The sequence below is a fragment of the Armigeres subalbatus genome, chromosome 1 (assembly GCF_024139115.2).
Source record: "Armigeres subalbatus isolate Guangzhou_Male chromosome 1, GZ_Asu_2, whole genome shotgun sequence".
Taxonomy (NCBI): domain Eukaryota; kingdom Metazoa; phylum Arthropoda; class Insecta; order Diptera; family Culicidae; genus Armigeres; species Armigeres subalbatus.
Window position 1 is genome coordinate 162,457,628 of NC_085139.1, and position 24,507 is coordinate 162,482,134.

General features: G+C 38.2%; 1 protein-coding gene across 11 annotated transcripts in view; it reads left to right on the forward strand.

Moving 5' to 3' along the window:
• The window catches only part of LOC134205449 (TOX high mobility group box family member 3-like), a 344,232-nt gene that overhangs the window by 75,761 nt on the left and 243,964 nt on the right, over positions 1-24,507 (forward strand). For 2 of the 11 annotated variants that reach the window (XM_062680701.1, XM_062680703.1), the window contains exon 1: positions 20,458-21,103. The exons of 7 other annotated variants lie outside the window; for them this stretch is intronic. The gene's annotated coding sequence lies outside the window, so the exon portion shown is untranslated. Of the gene's footprint in view, positions 1-20,259; positions 21,104-24,507 lie in introns of those variants that run through there. 2 more of the 11 variants (XM_062680695.1, XM_062680702.1) reach the window with 2 other exon arrangements.

Genomic DNA, 24,507 nt, shown 5'->3' on the forward strand with positions numbered 1-24,507 from the left:
TAGAAACTATTAACCGATTTTCTTGCAACAAGTTGCATCCGACAGAGACTAAAACGCTGTTGATCACTATTGAATTTCATAATAATTGCAAATTGCAAAAAATAGATAATATTAAAATAGTGATGAGACATAGTCACATAGAACAATAATGTTTTATGAAAAATGCCTTGCATCTATGAATATTTTATCCGTGGCTTCCCATTAAGAGTTTCATCGTACTATAAGGATGCTCGTGTTGCACGCATTTAGGCGTAAGTATACTCTTCGTTCAGTTTCATAGTACTATGAAATTGTCCGAAAGTCAAAATTCGAACATAGGAAATTCGAGAAACTTTTGGCAGCGCCATCTGTCGTCTACTAGTGTAAATTTTCTATCATAACATTAGAAGGTGTAACTGTTTTGCCTTTCTTGTACATCATCGAGGTGTAAGCGTAAAGGCTACATTTATTACCTTTTTGCGCGAGAAAGGCGCCATCACCGCTAGGTGGATTAATCTGGGTTTTCATCTAGGTATAACTTTTTTGTTTTTGTCAAAATCACTCGCGGCTCTAGGGAGCCTCTTCGTAGTAGCGTAAAGATAGTAAATGTCATCGATGAGCGGGATTGAATGACCACAGTACCACATAGAGGAAAAAAAGCGGAAAGTATGCATTTTCCCATATATTTAGTCGATTTTTTCCATATGAACTTCATGCTCGTTGAGCACCCATTTAGACTTGACGGATGTGGCTGAAATTTTTAAAGTGGCTTCTGGGAGCAAAAAAACTTTATTTTCAGGGGATATACGTCTCGAAAAAATGATTTTGATTTTTTTCATATAAGAGTGATCCACCTTAGCATCCAGGTATTAGGTTAAAAAAACTTTAAACGCCGTCGTCTACAAATTTCCAACTTGCTTTAATTGTCGACTGTTGGCAATGTACTTTTTGGTGATTATTTGGCGTTTCAGTCTATATTTTGAATGAAAAGCAACTATATGTTTTCTTTCTCCAACGTTTCGATCCTCATTGGATCTTTTTCAAGGGTTCGAAATTTTGGTTGTTTTTTTCGTCGAGTATTGTTTTGTAACTTTCAACCGTCATTCCTTGTTTCGTTTTGAACGACGAAAATTACACATGAATATCGCGCATGAACGATATGATTGCTGTTTTTTCTCAAAAATATACCCAACCGCAGCCCATGGTGTCCATACAGGCTCTTAGAGGCTATGCGCATTATTTCGATCTAGATATGTCAAAATCGAATGTTCGAAGTTCTCCAAATCATTGTGGAGCTTAGACGAATTGGTCTACTAAGACAACTGAGCTCGATACAAAGCCAATTGCAACTTATGGTGTCGATACAGGCCCTAAGTGGTCATATGCATAATTGACGGACTTGGTGGTCATATGGCTACCGCTTCTGCCTCATATGCAGGAGGTCGTGGGTTCAATCCCAGGCCCGTTCCATTCTCCTACTTTGTATCTTTTCATATATTTCTCATATTCTAGCAATCGCTAGAACTGGAAATGGGCTTTCATACCGTTTCTATCTTCTATCCCTATAATTACAACATGATTAGTTCTAGCAGGTAACTGTTAGAATTCGAGATGAGCGAAAAAGTTCGTTTCGGCATCCAATTACAATACTACACCACACTTTCATTACTGTCACATTGGCAACACGTTAACCAAGACGAACCTCTGCCATAAAACCTAACCCTCAAATTCCAATAAAATTCCGCAGGAACTCGTGGCGAAAGCAGAGGTGTTCTCGGCTTGCAGTGGGCGAGTGACTGCATCATCAATTCCTTCCCATCCCCGATGACCGTGAGGACGTGGCCAGCGCCGTTATCGACCTTCCAAAATACTAGAACTCTCGGACTGTGCACATTGAAGTTGGAGTGCAAATCCCATGCTTCCATCCATTGGATCCCTGTGCAATTGCGATTGTTCTGGTCGATCACGGAGTAGCAACTACGAAATGCACGGTCATCATGCTCATGCTTATGCTCATGTCCAAATCGGATGTTCTAAGTTCTCCAAATAATTCTTAAGTTCAGACCAACTGATTTTCCCACTTTGGCAGCCCATGTGGTTCATACACGCCCATAGAGGGCATGTGAATGATTTACTATTTAGATATGTCCCAACCGGGTATTCTAAGTTCTCCAAATCATTCTTGAGTTCAGACGAATTGGTCTACCATGTGAACTGGACTCAATACAAAGTCAATAGCAACCCATACAGGCCCTTAGAAGTCATGTGCATGATTTACGATCTAGACATATCCAAACCGATGTTCTAAGTTCTTCAAATCATTCTTGAGCCAACACGATGCCTGAGAGCGGGTCAAATTGTTCATTTAACACACGCTACAGTAGGAAAACCAAAAAATATCCTGGAGGCATTATATGTTCTCTAAAGTGTGGTCAACGTATTACACTCATTACTTATACCTTAAACTTAAACCTTAAACATGTTACAAGTCTTGTTGGGCTAGTTGAAGCATCCTATATTTCGATTTCGATCTTCAGTTTAGCTTCCGAGGAAGAACATATCTTCTACTCAGTATCCGGATGAGAGGGTAGGCTGTTTGAGCTGCCTCTCCTTGGTGAACAAACGCTTGATCATGGAAAAATAGGAAGGGCTTTGTAAGACCCTAAGAACTACTCAATGGGGTCTATGTTGTTAGTTCAGCTATACGAGATACCAACAGTACGCACTTATCGTTACAAAATTTCATAAATGGATCCGAATAAAACTAAATAAAAGCAATCGGTAACCTATCTATGCCTGTCAATAACCCTTACCAGTGCACGTCCATTTGAATTGCCTAGAAAGTAGAAACTATTATACAATACACCATTCAGTACAAAACTAACTAATTCTCGTTATTCTTTCTTCTCTCTCTCTTTTAGGTATCGTATCCGACTCATCATGATTACCCTCCAGTAGATGCTTATTTTAACCATGATTTAGATGGAAACGAACATGGGTGGAAAAAGAATGCTCTCCACCATAACCAAGTGAGTGAGTGAGTGAGTGAGTCAATTCAGGGCCGGAGGAGGCAAACATAAGGTGTGCCAGTTTCGTTTTCCATATTGGAGTTTTTCAAATGTTTGAATTACTTCGTTATCTCAGCACCAATAACAGCAACCACGCGTTTGTCGACCCACACACATTATTGGTGGTGTTCATAGATCCCATAACAGCACGCGGCCGGCGGTACGTACCTTCGTACGAATCGAATAACCGATTGCATTAAAAAGAGCGAGAGGGGCATATACTAAAAGGTAACACAACCATCATCGTCAGAGAATCAAGGTTCAATTAGGTAAACATCGGTGGATACAGTCATCCAGCGACAACACATTCGAACACCATCGACAGCGAACCCGGGGGGTGGACAGACGGACCCGAACCGGGAGGGGAGGTTTGTTATTGAAGTTTTATCTCGATTTGCTTTTCGATAATGTTGTTTGGAAATCTGATAGGTGTCCATGCCAACAGAAACGGAAAGCGGTGCGGGGCGTCCGGATGGGTATATTGGTTGTTGTTGTGTTGTTCAGCAACTGTCGTTTAGAATCACGAGGAAAAACTCATTGCATTTGTAAAGCAGTACCTACTCGACACAGCGGGGTCGGATAATGATCGGAGATTTTTGAAAGTTCAATTCATTACTTGCCGCGGTTGATTGCCTTGGGGGTGGTGCACATCTGCATGCAATCGCAATCGCGAAACTGAAGGACGCTGAGTAGAAGCTTTAAGAAGGGATTGTGCCAAGTCCCGTGTTGAATTCAATTGCGCAACTTAGCGAGATGTGATCTAACAAGTTTATAAATCGAGAATAACGCCAAACAAAGTTCGTATGAGAACTTCTATTTCGTTGGACTTACTGCGCTTGTTAACCCTTTAGGGGCGGTGAGGTTATACATGCCAATAATCTGATAAACCCCGAGGAGTTAAGATGTCGACAGAAACACAGTCAATGATTTTCTCGACTCGCCTCGTGGCTTTCATTAACGCTGATAGACTCGATTTTTCCGAATCTTGATTTTAGGATAGCAAGATCTAGCACGACACAAGTAAAATGTGGCATCATCACAAGCATGGAATGCAGTGCTTGAGTTGGAAAACCTTCCCTCAGGCGTCATTTGGATCAAAATTGTGTCGCATGCTTTTGGAATTCTGCATAAAGTTGTTGCGCGCATCATGTTTAACGCCATCGACGCTCTGCGGGTTCATATGGGTCTTCCTTAGCCGCGTGATTACAAAGCAAGACCATGCTCAAGGTGGCTAGGTTCGATTCCCGGTTCAGTCTAGGAAATTTTCTCGATTTTCCTGGGCAAAAAAGTATTATCATGAAGCCACACGTAGTTTACTCTGCATTTGCCTCTAGAGGGTTAAGCTCTCTACATTTGTATGCACCAAGATAAAATCTCCGCTGAAAAATGACTTGTTTTAACTCATTTTACGCCTCTCTTCGCTCTTTTCATTCATTTGCTCAATCATTCATTATACCTGTGTACAGACCTTTTAAATAATGTGCAGATAATTTAAGGTTTAATTTGCAAGCATAAATTATTGTATAAAAATTGCATCAATGGCAATTACCCTTTCTTGCTCGCTCGCTCACTCTCAAACCCAAACACGTCGTACTAAAACGATGACGGGTCCCTGGGCTGGCGGTGGTGGTGGGTCGGTCGGTCGTTTGGTTCCTGTTATTGCCACAGCCGGCACGATGTTATTGTTGTTATGTTTCTATCTTCGTTTCCAGCTGGAAGGAGATGTGTAATATTTCTTTTCTCTCATCCCTCGCGCGCACCCTTCAATCAGGAGAATGGCCCGCATGGGTGCAAAGAGGAGAGAACCCATACTTCGAACTTCTCAGTTTTCTTTTTCACTGACTCGTTTCTTTCAGCTAATTTTCGTTTTGCTGACTGGCAGTCAGAATGAATTATTACGTGCAGGGTGTAATAATAGCGAAATGCTAAATTTAAAGAGTTCTCGTTTCCCGCTGCTTGCCGTTGCATGATATTTGCTGAGGATGGCCCTGAACGAATGGAAATGAATAGGTGGATAAACCGTTCAAGGAGCATTAAAAAAGTAATTTTCTCTCTGTTGTTTAGGGGTCAATGGTGATTAGAATGCTACCAGTATTCATAAAGCAACAAATGATACAATTTACATGAGGAGCTTTATTTGTAATTCAAGCTGATGACAGCTGAGTTTGAATGAAACCGGAAAAATCAGATTCTCTGGTAGATCGGCTTCCCCATAAAGCCTATTTAGAAAGGAAACCTTACAAGTATGGAGGGAAGCAACATGCAAGGATTCCTTTAAAGGTCAATGACGCTTACTTCTTGGAATTGATATTAAGCATTGATGTTGAACATCGGAGTAGTATATAAACATTCGCGGCTCACACGAACTCTCTAATGCTCGATTGAAACCAGCGATATGGCTGTTACAGTACGCACACGGATTTCCGGATAAACTGACACAGTTGGTCAAGTTGGCGATGAATCGGGTGATATGCGTAGTTTGAGTTGTTATTTCACATTGATTTGGAGGGGTAGTACAGGAAAGAAGGGATTGACACGACGACACGAGTGGTACGAATTTCGCCAAATCAGTTCAGCTATTAGGCTTTGCCGACCACATTGGTATTGGGCAACCTAACTTCGAGATGAAGATGGGTTACATCGGATTAACTAAGCCCATCGAGCTAGTAATCAACACAACAGAGACATGATAAAAAGAAGCTCAAGAGAGGACAACCAGAGCAGCCCATAACAAGTTTGTATCAGCGGTAATGAAATCAAGGTAGTTGAAGAGATCATGTACTTAGGCACGCTGAGGACCGTCGAAAGCGATACCAGCAGAAAAATGTGGTAGAAGCATATCTTCGTGCGAATTGATCGAGAAGAGTTCACCCCCGTTCAAAACTATCTTCAATACGCTTATTAGACCGGTAGTGCTCAGCGGTAAATGTCACCGGCTTTAGATGTTTTGTCGCTTACCGGCCGCCAATGGTATCTGATGATAAAATTTGGTGTTAGCGTTTTGTTCTAATGCTCTCCCGAGTTAAAGGTCAGAATGGATCAATGGATCCGACTATGCATCAGAAGGCGGAGGGTACATGTAAAGGAGGTTAGAAACCTACTTCCATCACTCCGAATTCAGGAACAGAAAGACTCTGACAGCTATAGCAAGTTGAGTCAAGTACGAGACACTGAAGACGACCTTACTGTTGAGGTCGAAGTACGTATCTGTCAAGGTACAATTAAGTGGTGGAATTAAATAGGATTGTACAAACTCGTCTTATGACAAGTGAGCTATAGCAAAGTTGATTACTGGTCGGTGGATGAAGAAACAGGACTGAAACTGAAATAGAAAGGGCATTCAAAAGGTCGTACATCGTACGTTCCGGTGGTGCTAAATCGTGGAGATTGGTGACAAATGCAAAACTGGAACAGGGAAACGGATCAGAAGAAGAGGAAGAGTAACAATTGTGTGAATGCTTGCCTGAGATCGGATTTTGGATCTACTCGGATCCTCCATCGACCTCAAGAGCATAACGACTGTGCAGGTTAGAATTTTATCTATTTGGATTCATAGGGAACATCCAGGGACACCCGGTACCGATTCCGGAGACCCTGTGGAAAACTTGAATTCGAAATTTGAAGAAAATATGGCATGGACCATATCAAACTTCATTATCCTCCATGAAAAAAAAGTTAGAAATCAATTTTTGGGAATTTATACTACTTCGAACCACTTCCGGGAGGATCCGGAACTCGAAGGAAGCGATTCTGAGGGTATTAGGTTGTTAGGCCAAACATTAGTCAAATATTTCGACCGGCCGTAAGGTCGTTGGGCCAAATAAGCCAGATCATTCGGATGAAAATGTCGTTTGGCCGAAAATGACTTCTGCCCGAACAGGTAATTAAGCGGTACAGATGATTTGAACAAAAATGTAACTAGGCCGGTTCATAATGTCAAAAATGTAGTTTTTCCGAACAGGGGACTTGGCCGAAATACTCGTTTAGTGGAACAAACGTTATGATCTAGAGACCGAACATTTCTAAGCTCGAAGTCGCTGGTCTGGTCAATTCGAAGTATGTAGTTTTCTTCCCGGGACGCCGTGCTAGTTTGCTGGAAATAATGATCAAAATTAGGATTCCGTTAAGCGTTACCATTGGTTTTTATGTGCCATTTGACCGATTGTCGTTTCACTGAATCGTTGATAAATGAGAAGCGAGAGGCGAAAAGGAGCAGTGAGAAGTAAGCAAAGAGAAGACTAAAGTAAGTAAAAATAAATTAACAGAAGAGCAGAACTTTGTGCAAAAGTTTCCAAATAAATTCTTGAAGGAATTTTCGAAAGATTCTCTGAACTGATTTTTGATAAGCTAATTACTAAAGAAGATGCTGAATGAATTTCTATCGTTACCCCTATTGGAATTTTCGGGGAGAATTCCTAGATTTTTCCAGAAATTCCTTAAAGAACTTTTTCAGGTATCCGTAAACTTCCGCCTTCCCAGTTCATTCTAAATTTCCTTCAGAAATTCCTTTGGAGATTTGTCCGCGAATTCCTTCGGATTTTGCCTCCAGTTTTTCTACAAAGGCTCAACTGGAAATAAATTGAAGAAATTCGGCACCAACATTTCAAAAGGACGAAACTGCTTTTATAAACAAGAGATTCCGTTGAATGAAAGAAGGGGATTCGCTGCTTCCATCAGTGGTGTTGGGTTGTGTAAGTGGGCTGAATTTAGCCAACCAGCGTAGTTAGAAGCTCTTGTTTACAAAAGCAGTTTCGCCCTTTTGAAATGTTGGTGCCGAATTCTTTCGGAAATTCTTGAAGGAACTTCTTGGAGTTTACCTCAGGCATTAGTTCCTAGACTCCCAACATAAATTCCTTCGGGAACTAGTTCAGGAAAACCTTGGGAACTTCCTGAAGGAATTCTTCTGAAGATTCCCTTAGAAATTATTCTTAGAACTCTTTTTGTCCGAAAATTGTCCGGAAATGCCCGCAAACCCTACAAATTAAATAAATTTTAAGAATCCTCCAGATAGTCCTCAAAAAAATAAAAAAAAGGTATAAGAATTCCTTCAGAATTTCCCTCAGGAACTCCTTAAGAACTTCATTTCCTAAGAAAATATAAGATCCCTTTTCCCCCATGCTTAGTGCTTTACGTAATTAGTGTACGACCCCTAGTTTAAAAAGGTAAACAAACAGCATTTAAACTGACAAAATAATCAAGTATCAATTTAGGAAAAATCTTATTCTCGATTCAACTCAAATGAAAGCAGGTTTCGTTTATATAGATTACACAAACGCAGACTGGTGTTGCGCATTTGAATTCATAACGATTTGACATTTTTTCAGAAATCGCCGAAAATATTTTTAACGTAAACATTAAACAACCATTAAAATCATTAACATTAAACGTATTTTCGGTTTGTTCCCACGTTGCGCATTTTTTTCATAAAAATTCCTTTTGCACAAACAAAGCACTGGTCTGAAAATTGGTTTTCATTAGGGTGGTCCAAAAAGGAACAAACTTGAAAATTTTATAATGTTCCGACGAAATCCCAATTTACAAAGTCCTGATAAAACAGGTTTTAATTGCGTGCCTTGTGACCGTCCGGATGATGCAGAGTCGCAAATGGTGTTTTTTGACCACTACTGTCAGCAGTGGTACCATTTCGGGTGTGTTGGCGTCACAGCAGAAGTAAAGGACATTGCCTGGTGATGTCAAAAGTGCAGTGGAGGTGGAAGTGATGACTCCGGTTCGTCCGAGCTGCAAGAGGAGTTGAAGAAGCTCGAAAAAGAGGAGAATAAGCAGAAGCGGGAACTGGACAGATAGAAGATTTTGCTTCAGAAGCCCCTGGAGGTCCAACAAGAATTGTTTGAGATGCGCCAGCAGCTGGAAAAGGAAAAGCGGGATATGTAGCTGGAGTTTGAGAAGGCACAAATAGAGAAGAAGATCGCCGAAGAAGAAGCCCACCAGAGGAAACTGGGCGAAATACGGACGGAGATGGAAGAGAAGCTGCATCAGTTGAAGCTAAAGCGGAAAACGGAAACGAAAATGAAAAAAAAAAAAAAGAGTTAAAGGGAGCTGTCGGTGGTATCAAAGTGAGAAGCTCGAAAAGCGGCACAAGGAAGATTGCGGAATTGGAGCATTCGAAGCTGGGGAAAAACCTCGAGAAGAAAAAGTCGGGGAACGAAAAGCCCAGAAAAGCGGATGCAGCGATTGCGACGACCCGAGAGGAACCTACCGCAAACACTCGACGCCAACAGTTGCTCAGAAACTCGCACCAAAGTCGGTTGGAGATCCATCAATCCTGCAGGAGAGTTTTCTGATTGGGCGCGATGGAAATGGGGATTTCGAAACAGGAAAAGGTAGCAAGAAGTGGCAGATAGCGGAAGAAGAGTCGGAATCTGAAACGAGTTCCGAAGAAGTAGAAGAAGAAGAGTCCGATAAAAAGGAGGAAAGCCAAGAAGAAGAAGGAAGTCCCATCGAGGACGAAGAGAGCTCCTCGGAAGAGGAAGAGGGCTGTAAGGAAGAAGAAAGTCCGGAGAATTCTGAAGAAGAGAGAGACAGGGAAAAATCACGTAGGAAGCAAGGAGAAGTCAGGCGCGGTCGACAAAATCGGCAGCATAAAACAACGAAGGCGCAGATGTCTGCTAGGCAGTTCCTATCCAGGGAGTGGCCGACATTTTCCCGCAAGTTAGAAAAGTGGCCGGTGTTCATCAGTAGCTACGAGACGTCGACGAAGGCGTGCGGCTTTTCCGACGTAGAAAATTTGGCCCGGCTACAAGAATACCTGAAAGGAGAGGCACTGGAAGCTGTCAGGAGTAGGTTGTTTCTGCCGAAATCAGTCCTAAAAATTATAGAGACGCTGCCCAGACAAATTTCATCGCTTACCAGTAGCGAAAACGCTTTTTGCGTTCAAAAGTGGAGGCGATATATGTGTATTTCTTATCCGACGTTGCACGGCAGTGTATGCGATATGCACGATTTTTATGCGAGTTTATTCGTTATACATTGCGATGTAGTTTGTGATAACAAACTCTGCTTGACAGATAATCCGATTTCATTTGAGTTTGTTTGCCGGAATATGCGATGTCAACATATGAAGCTGGAATAAACTCGCAAAATAGCCTACTGTGCGGGAAAGTTTATAAATAAACTGATGAGCTTCGCACCACAATGCGATTTTGATGAAATTTGGATCGGTAAACGATTTTAATCGTACATTCTTATGCGATGTGTGGTTGTCTGGGTGCAGATAAATTCTAGTCCGCCCGTGAAGGCCCTGCAAAGTCTGTGCCAGAAGAGATCACCGGATCAGAAATTGCGAGAAGTTCCGTAGAACGAGCACGGTGCTGCTAGCTGCAAGCTAAATATCCGTTGCAAAGTCGATGGGTGCAAGGAGCGCCACAATCTTCTTCTGCATTTACCGAGATCAGTCGCCGGTTTAATTTGCAACATCCATGCTATCCAACCAAAGCCATCCGTCATTTTCCGTATGATGCCTGTCACCCTGCACTGCGGAATTTATTCGGTGAACACTTTCACTTTCCTAGACGAAGGTTCTTCCTATACGCTGGTGGAGAAAACGCTGATCAACCGGCTGAAAATTCGTGGTGTGACGCAGCCACTACGAGTGACATGGACCGCTGGAGTGTCCCGCATCGAGAAAGATTCACAGTGCGTAAACATGCATATCTCCGCACGAGGATCAGCACATCGCTTCGTTATGAAGAGTGCCCACACGGTGGAGAGTCTGAAGCTTTCACAGCACTGACTAGCTGTGTCGGAAGTTGTGAAGCAGTACAGCCACCTTCGAGATCTGCCAATTGCAGATGTTCCCCAAACAACGCCGCAGATCCTAATCGGGCTGAAGGACATCCACCTTTACGCTCCGATTGAGTCTAGAATAGGCCGGCCGGAAGAACCGATAGCAGTCAGGTCGAAACTGGGATGGACTGTCTACGGGCCGACTGGTGCGAATACTACGGAAGGCGGAATCGTCGGACATCACACTTGCAGCTCGGTGACCAACCAGGAGCTGCACGACCTGTTAAAAAGCCAGTACACTCTGGTAGAATCTGGCATTTCCGTGGCCTTGCTTCCCGAGTCAGAAGAAGACAGAAGAGCGAAAGAGATCCTTAAGAAGACGACAAAAAGGATTGGAGACCGGTTCGAAACGGGGTTGCTGTGGAAAAATGACAACTCCGAGTTCCCAGATAGCTACCCCATGGCTGTTAAGAGGCTGATTGGCTTGGAGAATCGTCTCAGGAAAGATCCCAAACTGTACGCCAAAGTGAGGACCATGGTCGCCGATTACCTAGTGAAGGGGTACGCACACAAGGCAACATCGTTCGAGCTAGCAGCATTTGATTACAGCAAGTATGGTACGTGCCAATGAATATCGTCTACAATCCGAGAAAGCAGAAGTTCCGTCTGGTGTGAGACGCTAGAGCAGAAGTAAGAGGAGTATCTTTGAACTCGAAGCTGCTGACGGGGCCGGATATGCCGACTTTTTTACCGGTATTTATTTGCAAGCTTCATGAACGAGAAGTCGGATTCGGTTAAAGGAGATGTACCACCAGCTACGGATCCGAGAAGAAGACAAGCAAGCGGAGTGATCCATCAGCGAAACCCGAAGTGTACGAGATGGACGTGGCGACATTTGGGTCCACGAGTACGCCATGCTCAGACCAATACGTGAAGAACTGGAATGCGAGAGAGTTTGCGGGCCCATTCCCGGCGGCGGCGAAAGCCATCGTCAAAAATCACTACGTCAACGATTATTTCGACAGTTCAAATACGATCGAAGAAGCAGTGGCGCTGGCGAAGGAGGTGAGATACGTCCATTCCAAGGGCGCTTTCGAGTTGAGAAACTGGGTTTCCAATTCCGAAGAGTTTCCTGGGGGCCGTGGGAGAACGCAAAGAAAATAAGTGTGTGCTCTTCGGTGAGGATAAGGAGTCCGGCACCGAGCGGGTATTAGGGATCGTGTGGAGCCCAGCAAACGAAGAATTTTCCTTTTCGAACAAGCTCAGGAACGATCTAGCGCCTTTCCTGTCCGGCGAGCAGCTGCCGACAAAAAGGATCGTGATGAGCTGCGTGATTAGTTTCTTCGACCCGTTGGGACTACTCTCCGTTTTTACGTTCTATGGGAAGCTGCTGATTCAAGATCTCTGGCGAAGCGGATGCGAGGCTTCCGAAAGTCGAGGAAGTGCGAATCCCTCGTTAATATTTCCGCGGTGGACGTTCTCTGGATTACGGCAGCCTTAAGCTGCATACATTTGTGGACGCAAGCCAGGACGCGTACGGAGCAGCATCGGACATCCACATTGAAACGGGCGTGGGGCCGATATGTTGGCTAGTAATGTCAAGGTCGAAGGTAGCACCATTGCAACACATGTCAATTCCTCGTTTGGAGCTGCAAGCAGCAACGCTAGGAGCGAGGCTCGCCAATTCCGTCGGCGAGATTCTTACATTAAAAGTCAAGCAGCGTTTCATGCGGTCCGATTCGAAGACCGTACTCTCGTGGATTCACTCCGACCACCGTCTGTATAAACAGTTCGTGGCGTTTCGCATCGGCGAGATACACAGCCTAACGAAAATAGCGGAATGTCGGTAGGTGCCAACCAAGTCCAATGCAGCCGACGCGTCAACGAAGTGGGAGAAAAAGCACAGAATGCATTCCGATGCTCAATGGTTCCGTGGCCCTGGATTCCTCTACCAACCGGATGATTTTTGGCCGAAGCAGGACAGCATCACACCAAACGTTGCCGAAGAGGTTCGCGCGTGTGTCCAGTTCCACGATATCGCCATCACCATATCGTTCATAGATCCGCAACGATTCTCAAAGTGGAGGGTATTAGTGTCCGCATGCGTCTATCGGTTCGCGTCGAACTGTCGAAGGAAAAAAGACGGATTCAAGATCGAAGCAGTTCCGGCCACAGAAGCGGTGAAGAAGGCGGTTATAAAAACTGTACGATCGACGACGGTAACATTGAAACGGGAAGAGTATCGGAAGGTGGAGGCGTACCTCTGGCGATCAGCTCAGGCCGCTTGTTTTGGCGACGAGATCAAGACGATCAAGAAGAACCGGCAGCTACCGTTACAGCAGCAGCAAGTAAAGAAGAGTAGCAGTTTGCACAACCTAAGTCCGTTCCTAGACGCTGAGGACGTACTGCGAATGGAAGGTAGAGCAGCGCAAGGTTCGTGGCTGCCGTTTGAGCTTCGCTTCCCAATAATTCTACCGAAACAGCGTCCGGTGACCAACAAGTCGCTCGAATACTTCCATCACAGAGTAGCACATGGAAATGTGGAGTCTGCCGTGAACGAAATCCGGCAGAGATTCAGCATCCAGAACCTGCGAGCAGAGTTGAAGCGGATCGGGAAGTCTTGCATGAGGTGCAAGGTAAAGAAATGCCGAGCGAGGACACCGAGAATGGCTCCATTGCCGGAGTCACGCGTCACGTTGGGGTTACCACAGTTCAGTCACACAGGCGTAGGCTTCTACGGGCCGGTAACAGTCACAGTCGGCCGAAGATCAGAGAAGCGATACATCTGTTTGTTTACCTGCATGGCTACTAGAGCTGTACACCTTGAAGTCGCTCACAGCCTGACGACTCAAGCGTGTTTGAAGGCCATTCGAATTTTCAAGCTACCAGCCAGGTGATTGTTAAGCAAATCGAAGAAGAATGCGTAGACGAATTTACGGATTCCAGAACCCGTTGGAGTTTCTATCCGCCCAGCGCTCCACACATGGGAGGTGTCTGGGAGCGACTGGTCCGCTCAGTAAAAGCGGCGCTGGCGGTATTCGACGATGGGCGGTCTATAACCGACGAAGTTCTCCTGACAGCAGTTGCGGAGGCCGAGGACCTCATCAATTCGCGGCCGCTGACATACGTGGCCCTGGAGTCAGGAACAGAAGAAGCGTTAACGCCGAACCATTTTGGGCCGATGCCCACATAGCGTATTTTCAAGCTGCGTGCACGCCGCGTCCTTGCAAGACACCCGGCATCAAATGTAGTCGTGCACACGTGTGAATTACTCCATTTGATGCTGGGTACCTTGCGTGAACGCGGCGTGCACACAGCGTGAAAAAACGCTACGTGGACATCGGCCATTTGTTCGCGGCGTCGGAACGAATAAACAATGATAAACACAAGCGAAGGTGAAGCACTGCGGGACCGTTACAAGCGGTCACAACTGTTGGCGGACAAACTGTGAGCTCGCTGGGTGTCTGAATATCTGCCATCAATCAATCAGCGAACGAAGTGGCACAAAGAGTCGCCACCACTAGCTCGAGGTGACCTCGTATACATCGCAGATGACGCGGTGCGGAGGAGCTGGGTTCGTAGCGTCGTGACGGAAGTTCATCCGGGGGCGGACGGCCGAATTCGACAAGCGAAGGTACAGACGGTGAAGGGTAAGTTTAGGAGGCCGGTGGTGATGCTAGCGGTGCTGGAGGTCCAGGAGAGTAACTCCGGCGTTGGCAGAGGCCCCACCAGAGATACGGGGAAGGGGTATGCTGGCACCGCTACCACCTGTAGATCAAGCCGTCGCACCTGTAAAATTGAAAGGAAACGTTAAAGAAAACTATAAAATGTAAGTAGTTAATTAGAGTATACAAACCAAAAGAAAACATGTATTTAACATAGTGTCTCTTCATATTTGAACTTAATAAAATAGTTTCAAGCTGTTTCACAAACAAAGCACTGCTCTGGAAATTGGTTTTTATTAGGGTGGTCTAAAAAGGAATAATTCCCATATAACATAAATTGCCTTTATTCCACCCCTAAATCACCTCCAAATTGCCTGAAATTTTGTCAGGGCTTCAAAAAGAAGTTCATATTGCATTATTGAACATTGAACATTTTTGAAATGTGTACTGCTAAGTGTACAAGAGTGCACATAAAGGATCTGTTCAAATTTGCGGAAACCATGTCGACTTTGTGTTTCCATTTTAAAAACACAAATGCGGGAGTAAAAAATTTCAAATTATCGGTTGCTTTTTCCAACAGTCTCGCAACGCGTCTTGGTATGCCAAATTAAATTACTTTCCTAAAACTTCGAGATTATCTTCTACCGGACAAAGAGTCGTAAACTGATCCATCGAAAGCATCATGCAAAGAAACAAGCCGATGATAAAGTGGAATCAAAACGATCAAAATTGAGTAACATAACAGAAAGTGGAATGTGGAACAACACGATGCGATGTGATTAAAAGCCAAGAAACACCAGATATCCATAAATCATCGTTCACACAGACACGGACACACCATCTAACACTCTTCACACTACTCGCAGAACAATGCGAACACAACTCTTGAATGCGCCAATGAATAATGTTGCGTCGCCGTTGACTGAAGAGGTATGATTAAAATGCGTACGTGCGAGTATGTACAACAGTGCTTTAGTTTTGTCTTTCTCGTACAACAAGCTTGAACCGAAAGGTTATACTTTCACTTAAAAAAAAGAACATTTTCGCAATTTCGCGAGGACTGGTCCAATTTCAAATATAATTTCGAATTGAATTGTCTAAAAATTCAGATGATATGCGTTCGAATGGACATCTTACAATAATTGAGACATGCAAAAAAATAAAATTCGAGAATAGCCTTCCGGAATTTCGCATTGAATTCGGTTACGATTTAATTACCACAAAAGTGGTCATAGAGATGCAAAAAACGAGAAAGTCGGTGCATGATAGCAAGAAAGTTATTATCACCACTCGGTGAATAAATCAGAGTTTTTATTTCTATGTTCGCAAAGAAAAGCAAAATGCTCGTCGTACACATTAAAATGACTTAACTCTTTTCCTCCACCAGCGAGCATCGTGACAGCAGAAGGAATTTATTTGAAATATTGAAAACAGCAGAATTATGTAAAAGTCGAAAGTTTTCCGTTGTCTTCCTCTTATTCCTGACCACACGTCTCTGCCTCACCGCGTCGCGCTCGCTGCTGATGTATGAGCCTCGGTCTTTTCCTCTTCACTTTAAAATTTATTGCTGTATGATTTATTGGAGTTTAGGTTTCTTTGCCACTTTCATTTCTTATCATTATCTATTCATCTTTTCCTGCCGTCACATCCTCCCTCTCTCTGGGAAAAATGAGAACGTTTCCCCTCCCATGTAGTTAGCATTATTATCATTACTTCGAATGGGCCTGTATCAGCAGAAATATTAGCATGAAAGAATTCTAAATTTATATAAGCAATGAATCCATAATTTAATCAGGGCTAAAGTAGGAATCAAAAGACCAAAAATTGGATGACGCTGCGGAACTGCGGAAGGATTAAAAACTGACAGAGAACAAAGCCAGCGCTGATGACAGCGGCCCGGGCCTGGGTGCGGTGGGTATGAAAATGAACTCTCTGCATTTATGGCAAAGTTTTACATGATTTATGTCTTTTGATTTGCTCCCAGTACAAAACAGGAAAACATAATCTGGTGGATCAATATTTCTGCTTTCAATGGGCGGCTGCTTATCAGTTTAGGGAAGTTTATTCCATTGAAAGTGTGCGGATGATGACACAATGTTGCTATTTGGTAGAATTGGACCATTTTTGTTCTGCTTGCAAATTTGATAACTTGAACCCAGAAAACTCATTATTGAACTAAAGTTAGATGCATTCAAGAAAATTTTGTTTTTAAATGGATTAAGTTGAATTCTAAATACAGTTGCAAATCACTCCAAGAACCTATCATAATATGTATAAGAACTGGGTATATCCGAAACTGCTAGCCTTACAAGCCATTACTGAGTTATTGATTTGTATTTGGTTTTGTGCAGCTGGGTCATTCCTATCTTCTTTAATTAGTTATGTTTTTTTAGGTATTCCTCGATCTATCTGTGGTCAGTTTTTTCTATCCCGTTTCTTTCTGTTTTTGTTGTCCATTAAAGTAAAACACTTGTTACATGCGTTGACCATAACATTGTTTCAAATTAAACTTCAGCTCAAAAGTAATTTGGGTTTGAAAATCATCTCCAATTCGCATTTCATCTGATCTGATAAATATAAAATATAACCAAACCAGCAAAACGAATTTGGTTTTTCTTTCAATCAAGATAACGAACGTATCGAAATAAATACACCATAAAACTAATAATAATGAAATCCCTTTTCAAAGTGGAAAAACGAAAAATGTTTATCGCTACTTGATCGAGAGACGAATGCATCCGGGGCGGGCTGCGATGGATTGTGACTGAGGTGTTCAGCTCCTTTCCTCCCTCACATGCATCGTCGTCGTCGTCGTCGTTATTTATCTTACAGATTCTTCCTGTCGCCTTCATCGTCATCATCATCATCGTTGTGTCCTAATTCGTCGTTCGATGGATGTATGTTCCGATGGTGATTGCCACATTGTTGCTACATGTTTGCTTCTACCGCTCGATCGATGAGTGATCCACCTTTTTCCTGGTACACATTTTATCATCATCGTCTCTTTAGCCACCCCCAACTTCCCGTCCAAGCCAGCCATCATAGCAGCCAGCGCGGGCCCTTTGCTCTCCCGATGTTAAAAAGCAGTCATGGAACGTGGAGAGATAAAGCAAAAAATAACGAAGTGGAAGCAAGATTATATATAATTTTATTATCTAATAAAATCTTCTTTAACAATTTTAATAACATACCTGCTGGCAGTAACTATGTATTTCTGTTTTGTAATATCCATGTCGGTCGTTCTGCGATCCATTGTCTCTACGCAGCTGGGCCGAACACATCGACTCGTTGGGGGAAACACAAACACCACAGACCGAACACAAACACAGCTCTCATCCACCACAATGGTGCCCCCTCCCCCCATCTTCCCTCTCCAGCTCCTCAGAGAAGGGGAGTCGGAAATAGAAGTAACAAAGTACCCATCCCCCCGCACCAGCCGGCCCGCGCGGCGCGCCATCCAACCAGCTGAACTTCAATTCAAAAGTGTTTTGTGAGATCAACCGAGGAGTGGGAGAGAGAGTGCCATAATTTCGTATTCAAGTTGCTGCAGTCAGCCACTCAAGTCCGCGGCAATATTCAATAAATGAATGACTGCTACCCGCGAGCCTACTTGTTACTATTACAGCTGTTGCATCCATCGGTTGGGGCTGCCGTCGCCGCCGCCACCACCAGTGCTGCTGCTTCTGCTGCTGGTGGTGTTGTTGTTTTTTGATGAAGTTATTTATTGCCACAGCCAGCTGAAACGAGGACAAACTATGCTCCACTTTGCTATTTAAATGAAGGTCTCGGAACTCGGAAGGTGGCAACGAGTATATGAGCAAAAATAGTTCACGATAAATAAGTGTATCTGCTGCATCACTTTTGTGTATATTGATACAATTTTAAATGAGACTGTTCGATTATTCTATTCAAATATTGTTGGCCTTTGTGACCCATTATTCAATTTAAATTTGCAACGTTTTTTCAATAGCATGCGCCACAGGGATGTATCATCCTTATCATCTGAAAATGAGTGCATTAATCAACTGATTACAAGGTCTCATACAATTGTGCATAATGCAAATTCTACAAAATATGTTAGATTGTTATGAAGGAGTTCTACTAAACATGTTTTTTCCGAAATCAGAAAATATACACCAGAACCGGAGGATTCCCTGACGAATTCGAAGGAATTAATGGATTCCTATCCGGGATATGAGGTTCCCTAACCGGAATCGGAGCTAACTGGAATCGAAGGATTCCTAACAATAATAGGAAGATAGATAACGAGGATCGATGGATTCCTAACCGGAATAGGAGTATGTATTTCTAATCGGAGTCAAAGGATTCCTAACCGAATCAGACGATTCCCAACCGAATCGGAGGATTAGTAACCGGACTTACAGGATTGCTAATTGGAATCGGAGAATACCTATTCGGAATAGGAGGATTCCTATCCGGAATAGCGGAATTCCTATAGAATTAACCGGAATCGGAAGATTCCTAATTTGAATTGGACGATTCCTAACAGGAAACGGAGGTTTTCTAATCGGAAACAGAGGATTCTCAAGCAGAATCGGAGGATTTTTAACCGTAATCGGAGGACTCCTAATCGGAATTCGTAGCCGGAACCGGAGGATTTCTGAGTGGAATCGGAGGATTCCTAACCGAAATTGGAGGATTCTTAACCCGATTTGCAGGATTCTTAAACGGAATTGTAGGATTCCTAACCGGAGTCGGAAGTTTTCAAAATTGAAGGATTTTGAAATTTTGAAATATTGAGATTTTGAAATTTTGAAATTTTGAAATTTTGAAATTTTGAAATTTTGAAATTTTGAAATTTTGAAATTTTGAAATTTTGAAATTTTGAAACTTTTTTAAAATTTGAAAAATTTCAAAGTTTAAAAATTTAAAATTTTAAAAATTTAATAGGGGAAATGACGGCTTTGGCAGGTTTTGTTCTATTATTGACAGGGGGGTTTTTTATGACTGACTAGGTTTAAATTTGGCCTAAACATTCTTTGCATATCAAAGAATATTGTGGCCAAATTTCATAAAATTTGGTCGACAAAAACCCCCTGCCAATAATAGAACAAAACCTGCCAAAGCCGTCTTTCCCCCTATTTTAAAAATTTGAAAACTTTAAAATTTAAAAATTTAAAAATTTAAAAAAAGGAAAATTTAAGGATTTAAAAGTATTTAAAATTTCAAAATTTCAAAACTTCAGAACTTCAAAATTTCAAAATCCTGCAATTTTGAAAACTTCTGATTCCGGAATCCTGCAAATCGGGTTAGGAATCCTACAATTCCGGTTAGGAATCCTACAATTCCGTTTAAAAATCCTGCAAATCGGTCCGATTCTGCTTGAGAATCCTCTGTTTCCGGTTAGAAAACCTCCGTTTCCTGTTAGCTATCGTCCAATTCAAATTAGGAATCTTCCGATTCAGGTTAAGAATCCTGCTGTTCCGGATAGGAATCCTTCGATTCCGAATAGGTATTCTCCGATTCCGATTAGCAATGCTGTAAGTCCGGTTTGAAATTATAAATTTTGAAATTTTGATAGGGGGAATGACGGCTTTGGCAGGTTTTGTTCTATTATTGTCAGGGGTTTTTTATGACTGATTATGCTCAAATTTGGCCTAAATATTCTTTGCATTTACTTACTTACTTAGGGGGTCGACAAAAACCCCCCTGCCAATAATAGAACAAAACCTGCCAAAGCCATCATTCTGTAACCTGCCAAATTGCTTACATTGGAAATTTACCTGAATTTACTGTACATAATAAATTATTCGTAAAATCCTACTTACTATTTTTGCTCTAAAATTATATTACTAGGAATGAACTTAAAAGTAACGGAATTGAATTAAAATAAAACTGAACACTAAAATATCGAAAAGAAAAAAAAAACAACCTTCTTGCACATCCCTATATCCTACCATCATCACACCCGTAACGCACCAATGACAGCGGCTGTCAAAGAGACAGCGCATTACCACGACATTACCACCTCTTCGATCGCCAACCAACACATCGAAAGAGAAGACATTAAAAACAACCGACGATCGCCCAGATCGCTCTCTTCCAGTAGTGAACCAGTGAGACGCCATTGCAGTTTTCTAGACGCCGCGTGTGTTGCAAGACCCGAAGTTTGGTCTACCGGGATCGTTCAGTGATAAGCATCGGAGGATTCCGCTTAGTGCCAACTTCTGTGAAGTTCCCGGAAGAACCTTGCGGAATCAACAGAAAGCGAACGTGAACCCTGTTAACGAAAAGCCAGCACGACGGTTCGTCTCGTTCGTTCGGCGACAGATACTCGGTGCTCGCAAGTTTCCCCACCCGGATTGAAAAAAAAGGTGTTCCGTCTCTCCCATTCATCGCACGGGCCTTGCCGGTGAGCCAACGTGGGAAGTGTAGCAATAAGTAACGAAGCCTACAAGTACCCGAAGGCGAGTGAAGGTCATTAGCCGCCAGCATCGTAAACCGTGCCAACTTGCCACCAGATCGACGGACATGCACGCTTCTAGTCAGATGATGCCAAGCTCGTCCATGGAAGAAGATGAAAGGCGACTGCACATTTCTCCCGCCACCCTCTGAGGGGCCATCTTCGATGCTTCCAACCAGGCCGAGCGGCGACGAAAGCCAGCATGGACGACAACAAGGTATCAGGTGTGTAAACCCCCTTCCTCTTCCCTTCTATTTCAAGAAAAATATGTGAACCAATTTTAAATCAGAACGTTTGATTAAAAACGAAAATGTAAATCATAGAATTTTTACAATTGAGTATTATTTTTTCTTATTATCACTTTCATTTCGGTTTGCTTCACTTTGTCTATTATTTGAGGGAAGTATTTTCGCCCGTTAAACCCCCCAATTTCTCCCTAAGAGCTACCAGAAAACGACCCTGAGGTCGCTAAAGGGCAGACAAAAGTCCCCAGCAAAAAGTATCTCTAACAATTCCCCCTATCAAAATTTCAAAATTTAAAATTTCAAACCGGACTTACAGCAGAATTAATTTTTAAATTTTTTATCTTATTTAATTTTTTAATTTTTAAATTTTTAAATTCTTAAATTCTTAAATTCTTAAATTCTTAAATTCTTAAATTCTTAAATTCTTAAATTCTTAAATTCTTAAATTCTTAAATTCTTAAATTCTTAAAATTCTTAAATTCTTAAATTTAAATTTTAAATTTAAATTCTTAAATTCTTAAATTTAAATTCTTAAATTTAAATTCTTAAATTCTTAAATTTTAAATTTCAAATTCTTAAATTCTTAAATTTTAAATTCTTAAATTTAAATTTTAAATTCTTAAATTTAAATTCTTAAATTTAAATTTAAATTCTTAAATTTAAATTTAAATTTTAAATTCTTAAATTTTAAATTTTAAATTTTAATTCTTAAATTCTTAAATTTAAATTTAAATTTTAAATTTTAAATTTTAAATTCTTAAATTTTAAATTCTTAAATTTTAAATTTAAATTTTAAATTTTAAATTTTAAATTTTAAATTTAAATTCTTAAATTTTAAATTTAAATTTAAATTCTTAAATTTAAATTCTTAAATTTAAATTTTAAATTCTCAAATTTAAATTTAAATTTTAAATTTTAAATTCTTAAATTTTAAATTTTAAATTTAAATTTAAATTTAAATTTTAAATTTTAAATTTAAATTTAAATTTCAAATTTAAATTCTTAAATTTTAATTTAAATTTAAATTTTAAATTCTTAAATTTCAAATTTAAATTTCAAATTTTAAATTTAAATTCAAATTTAAATTTAAATTCTTAAATTCAAATTTTAAATTTAAATTCTTAAATTTAAATTCTTAAATTTTAAATTTAAATTTAAATTTTAAATTTAAATTTTAAATTTAAATTTTAAATTTCAAATTTTAAATTCAAATTTAAATTTAAATTTTAAATTTTAAATTTAAATTTAAATTTTAAATTTAAATTTTAAATTTAAATTCTTAAATTTTAAATTTAAATTTTAAATTTTAAATTTCAAATTTAAATTTAAACTCAAATTTTCAAATTTAAATTTTAAATTTTAAATTCTTAAATTTAACTCAATTTAAATTTAAATTTTAAATTTAAATTTTAAATTTTAAATTTCAAATTTTAAATTTTAAATTTTAAATTTAAATTTTAAATTTAAATTTTAAATTTAAATTTAAATTTTAAATTTTAAATTTTAAATTTAAATTTAAATTTTAAATTTAATTTTAAATTTAACTCAAATTTAAACTTAAATTCTTAAATTTTAAATTTTAAATTTCAAATTTAAATTTAAATTTTAAATTAACTTAAATTTAAATTTAAATTTTAAATTCAAATTTTAAATTTTAACTTCAAACTCAAATTCCTTAAATTAAATTTAAATTTAAATTTAAATTTTAAATTCTTAAATTTCAACCTTAAATTTAAATTTTAAATTTTAAATTTTAAATTCTTAAACTTAAATTTTAAATTTTAATTTAAATTTAAATTTTAAATTTAAATTTAAATTTAAATTTAAATTTAAATTTTAAATTTTAAATTTAAATTTAAATTTTAAATTTTAAATTTCCTTAAATTTTAAATTTCAAATTTAAATTTAAATTTTAAATTTAAATTTTAAATGTTAAATCTAAACTTAAATTTTAAATTAAACTTAAATTTTAAATTTAAATTTAAATTAAATTTTAAATTTAAATTTAAATTTTAAATTTCAAATTTTAAATTTAAATTCAATTAAATTCTTAAATTTTAAATTTTAAATTTAAATCTCAAATTTAAATTTTAAATTTAAATTTTAAATTTTCAATTCTTAAATTTAAATTTCAAATTTAAATTCTTAAATTTTAAACCTTAAATTCTTAAATTTAAATTTTAACTCAAATTTAAATTTAAATTCCAAATTTCAAATTTTAAATTTTTAAATTTTAAATTTAAATTTAAATTTAAATTTAAATTTAAATTTTAAATTTTAAATTTTAAATTTAAATTTAAATTTAAATTTAAATTTAAATTTAAATTTAAATTTTAAATTTTAAATTTTAAATTTAAATTTTAAATTTAAATTTTAAATTTTAAATTTTAAATTTTAAATTTAAATTTCTAAATTTAAATTTAAATTTTAAATTTTAAATTTTAAATTTAAATTTAAATTTAAATTTTAAATTTTAAATTCTTAAATTTAAATTTTAAATTTCAAATCTTAAATTTTAACTCAAATTTTAACTTAAATTTTAAATTTCAAATTCTTAAATTTCAAATCTCAAATTTTAAATTTTAAATTCAACTCAAATTCCAACTCAAATTTTAAATTTCAAATTTAAATTCAAATTTTAAAAATCTCCAAATTTTAAATCTTAAATTCAAATTTAAATTCCAACTCAAATTTCAACTTCAACCTTAAATTTTAAATTCTCAAATTTAAATTTAAACTTAAATTTAAATTTTTAAATTTAAATTTAAATTTTAAATTTAAATTTAAATTTTAAATTTAAATTTTAAATTTTAAATTTAAATTTAAATTTAAATTTCAAATTTTAAATTTAAATTTTAAATTTTAAATTTAAATTTAAATTTAAATTTAAATTTTAAATTTAAATTTAAATTTTAAATTTTAAATTTAAATTTTAAATTTAAATTTAAATTTAAATTTTAAATTTTAAATTTTAAATTTAATTTTAAATTTAAATTTATATTTTAAATTTTAAATTTAAATTTTAAATTTAAATTCTTAAATTTAAATTTTAAATTTTAACTCAAATTTAAATTTTAAATTTAAATTTTAAATTTTAAATTCTTAAATTCTTAAATTTAAATTTAAACTCAAATTTAAATTTTAAATTTAAATTTTAAATTTCAACTAAATTTTAAACTCAAATTCAACCTTAAATTTTAAATTTTAAATTTCAAATTTAAATTTCAAATTTTAAATTTTAAATTTAAATTTAAATTCTTAAATTTAAATTTTAAATTTAAATTTAAATTTAAATTTAAATTTCAAATTTTAAATTTAAATTTAAATTTAAATTTTAAATTTTCAAATTTAAATTTTAAATTTAAATTTAAATTTTAAATTTC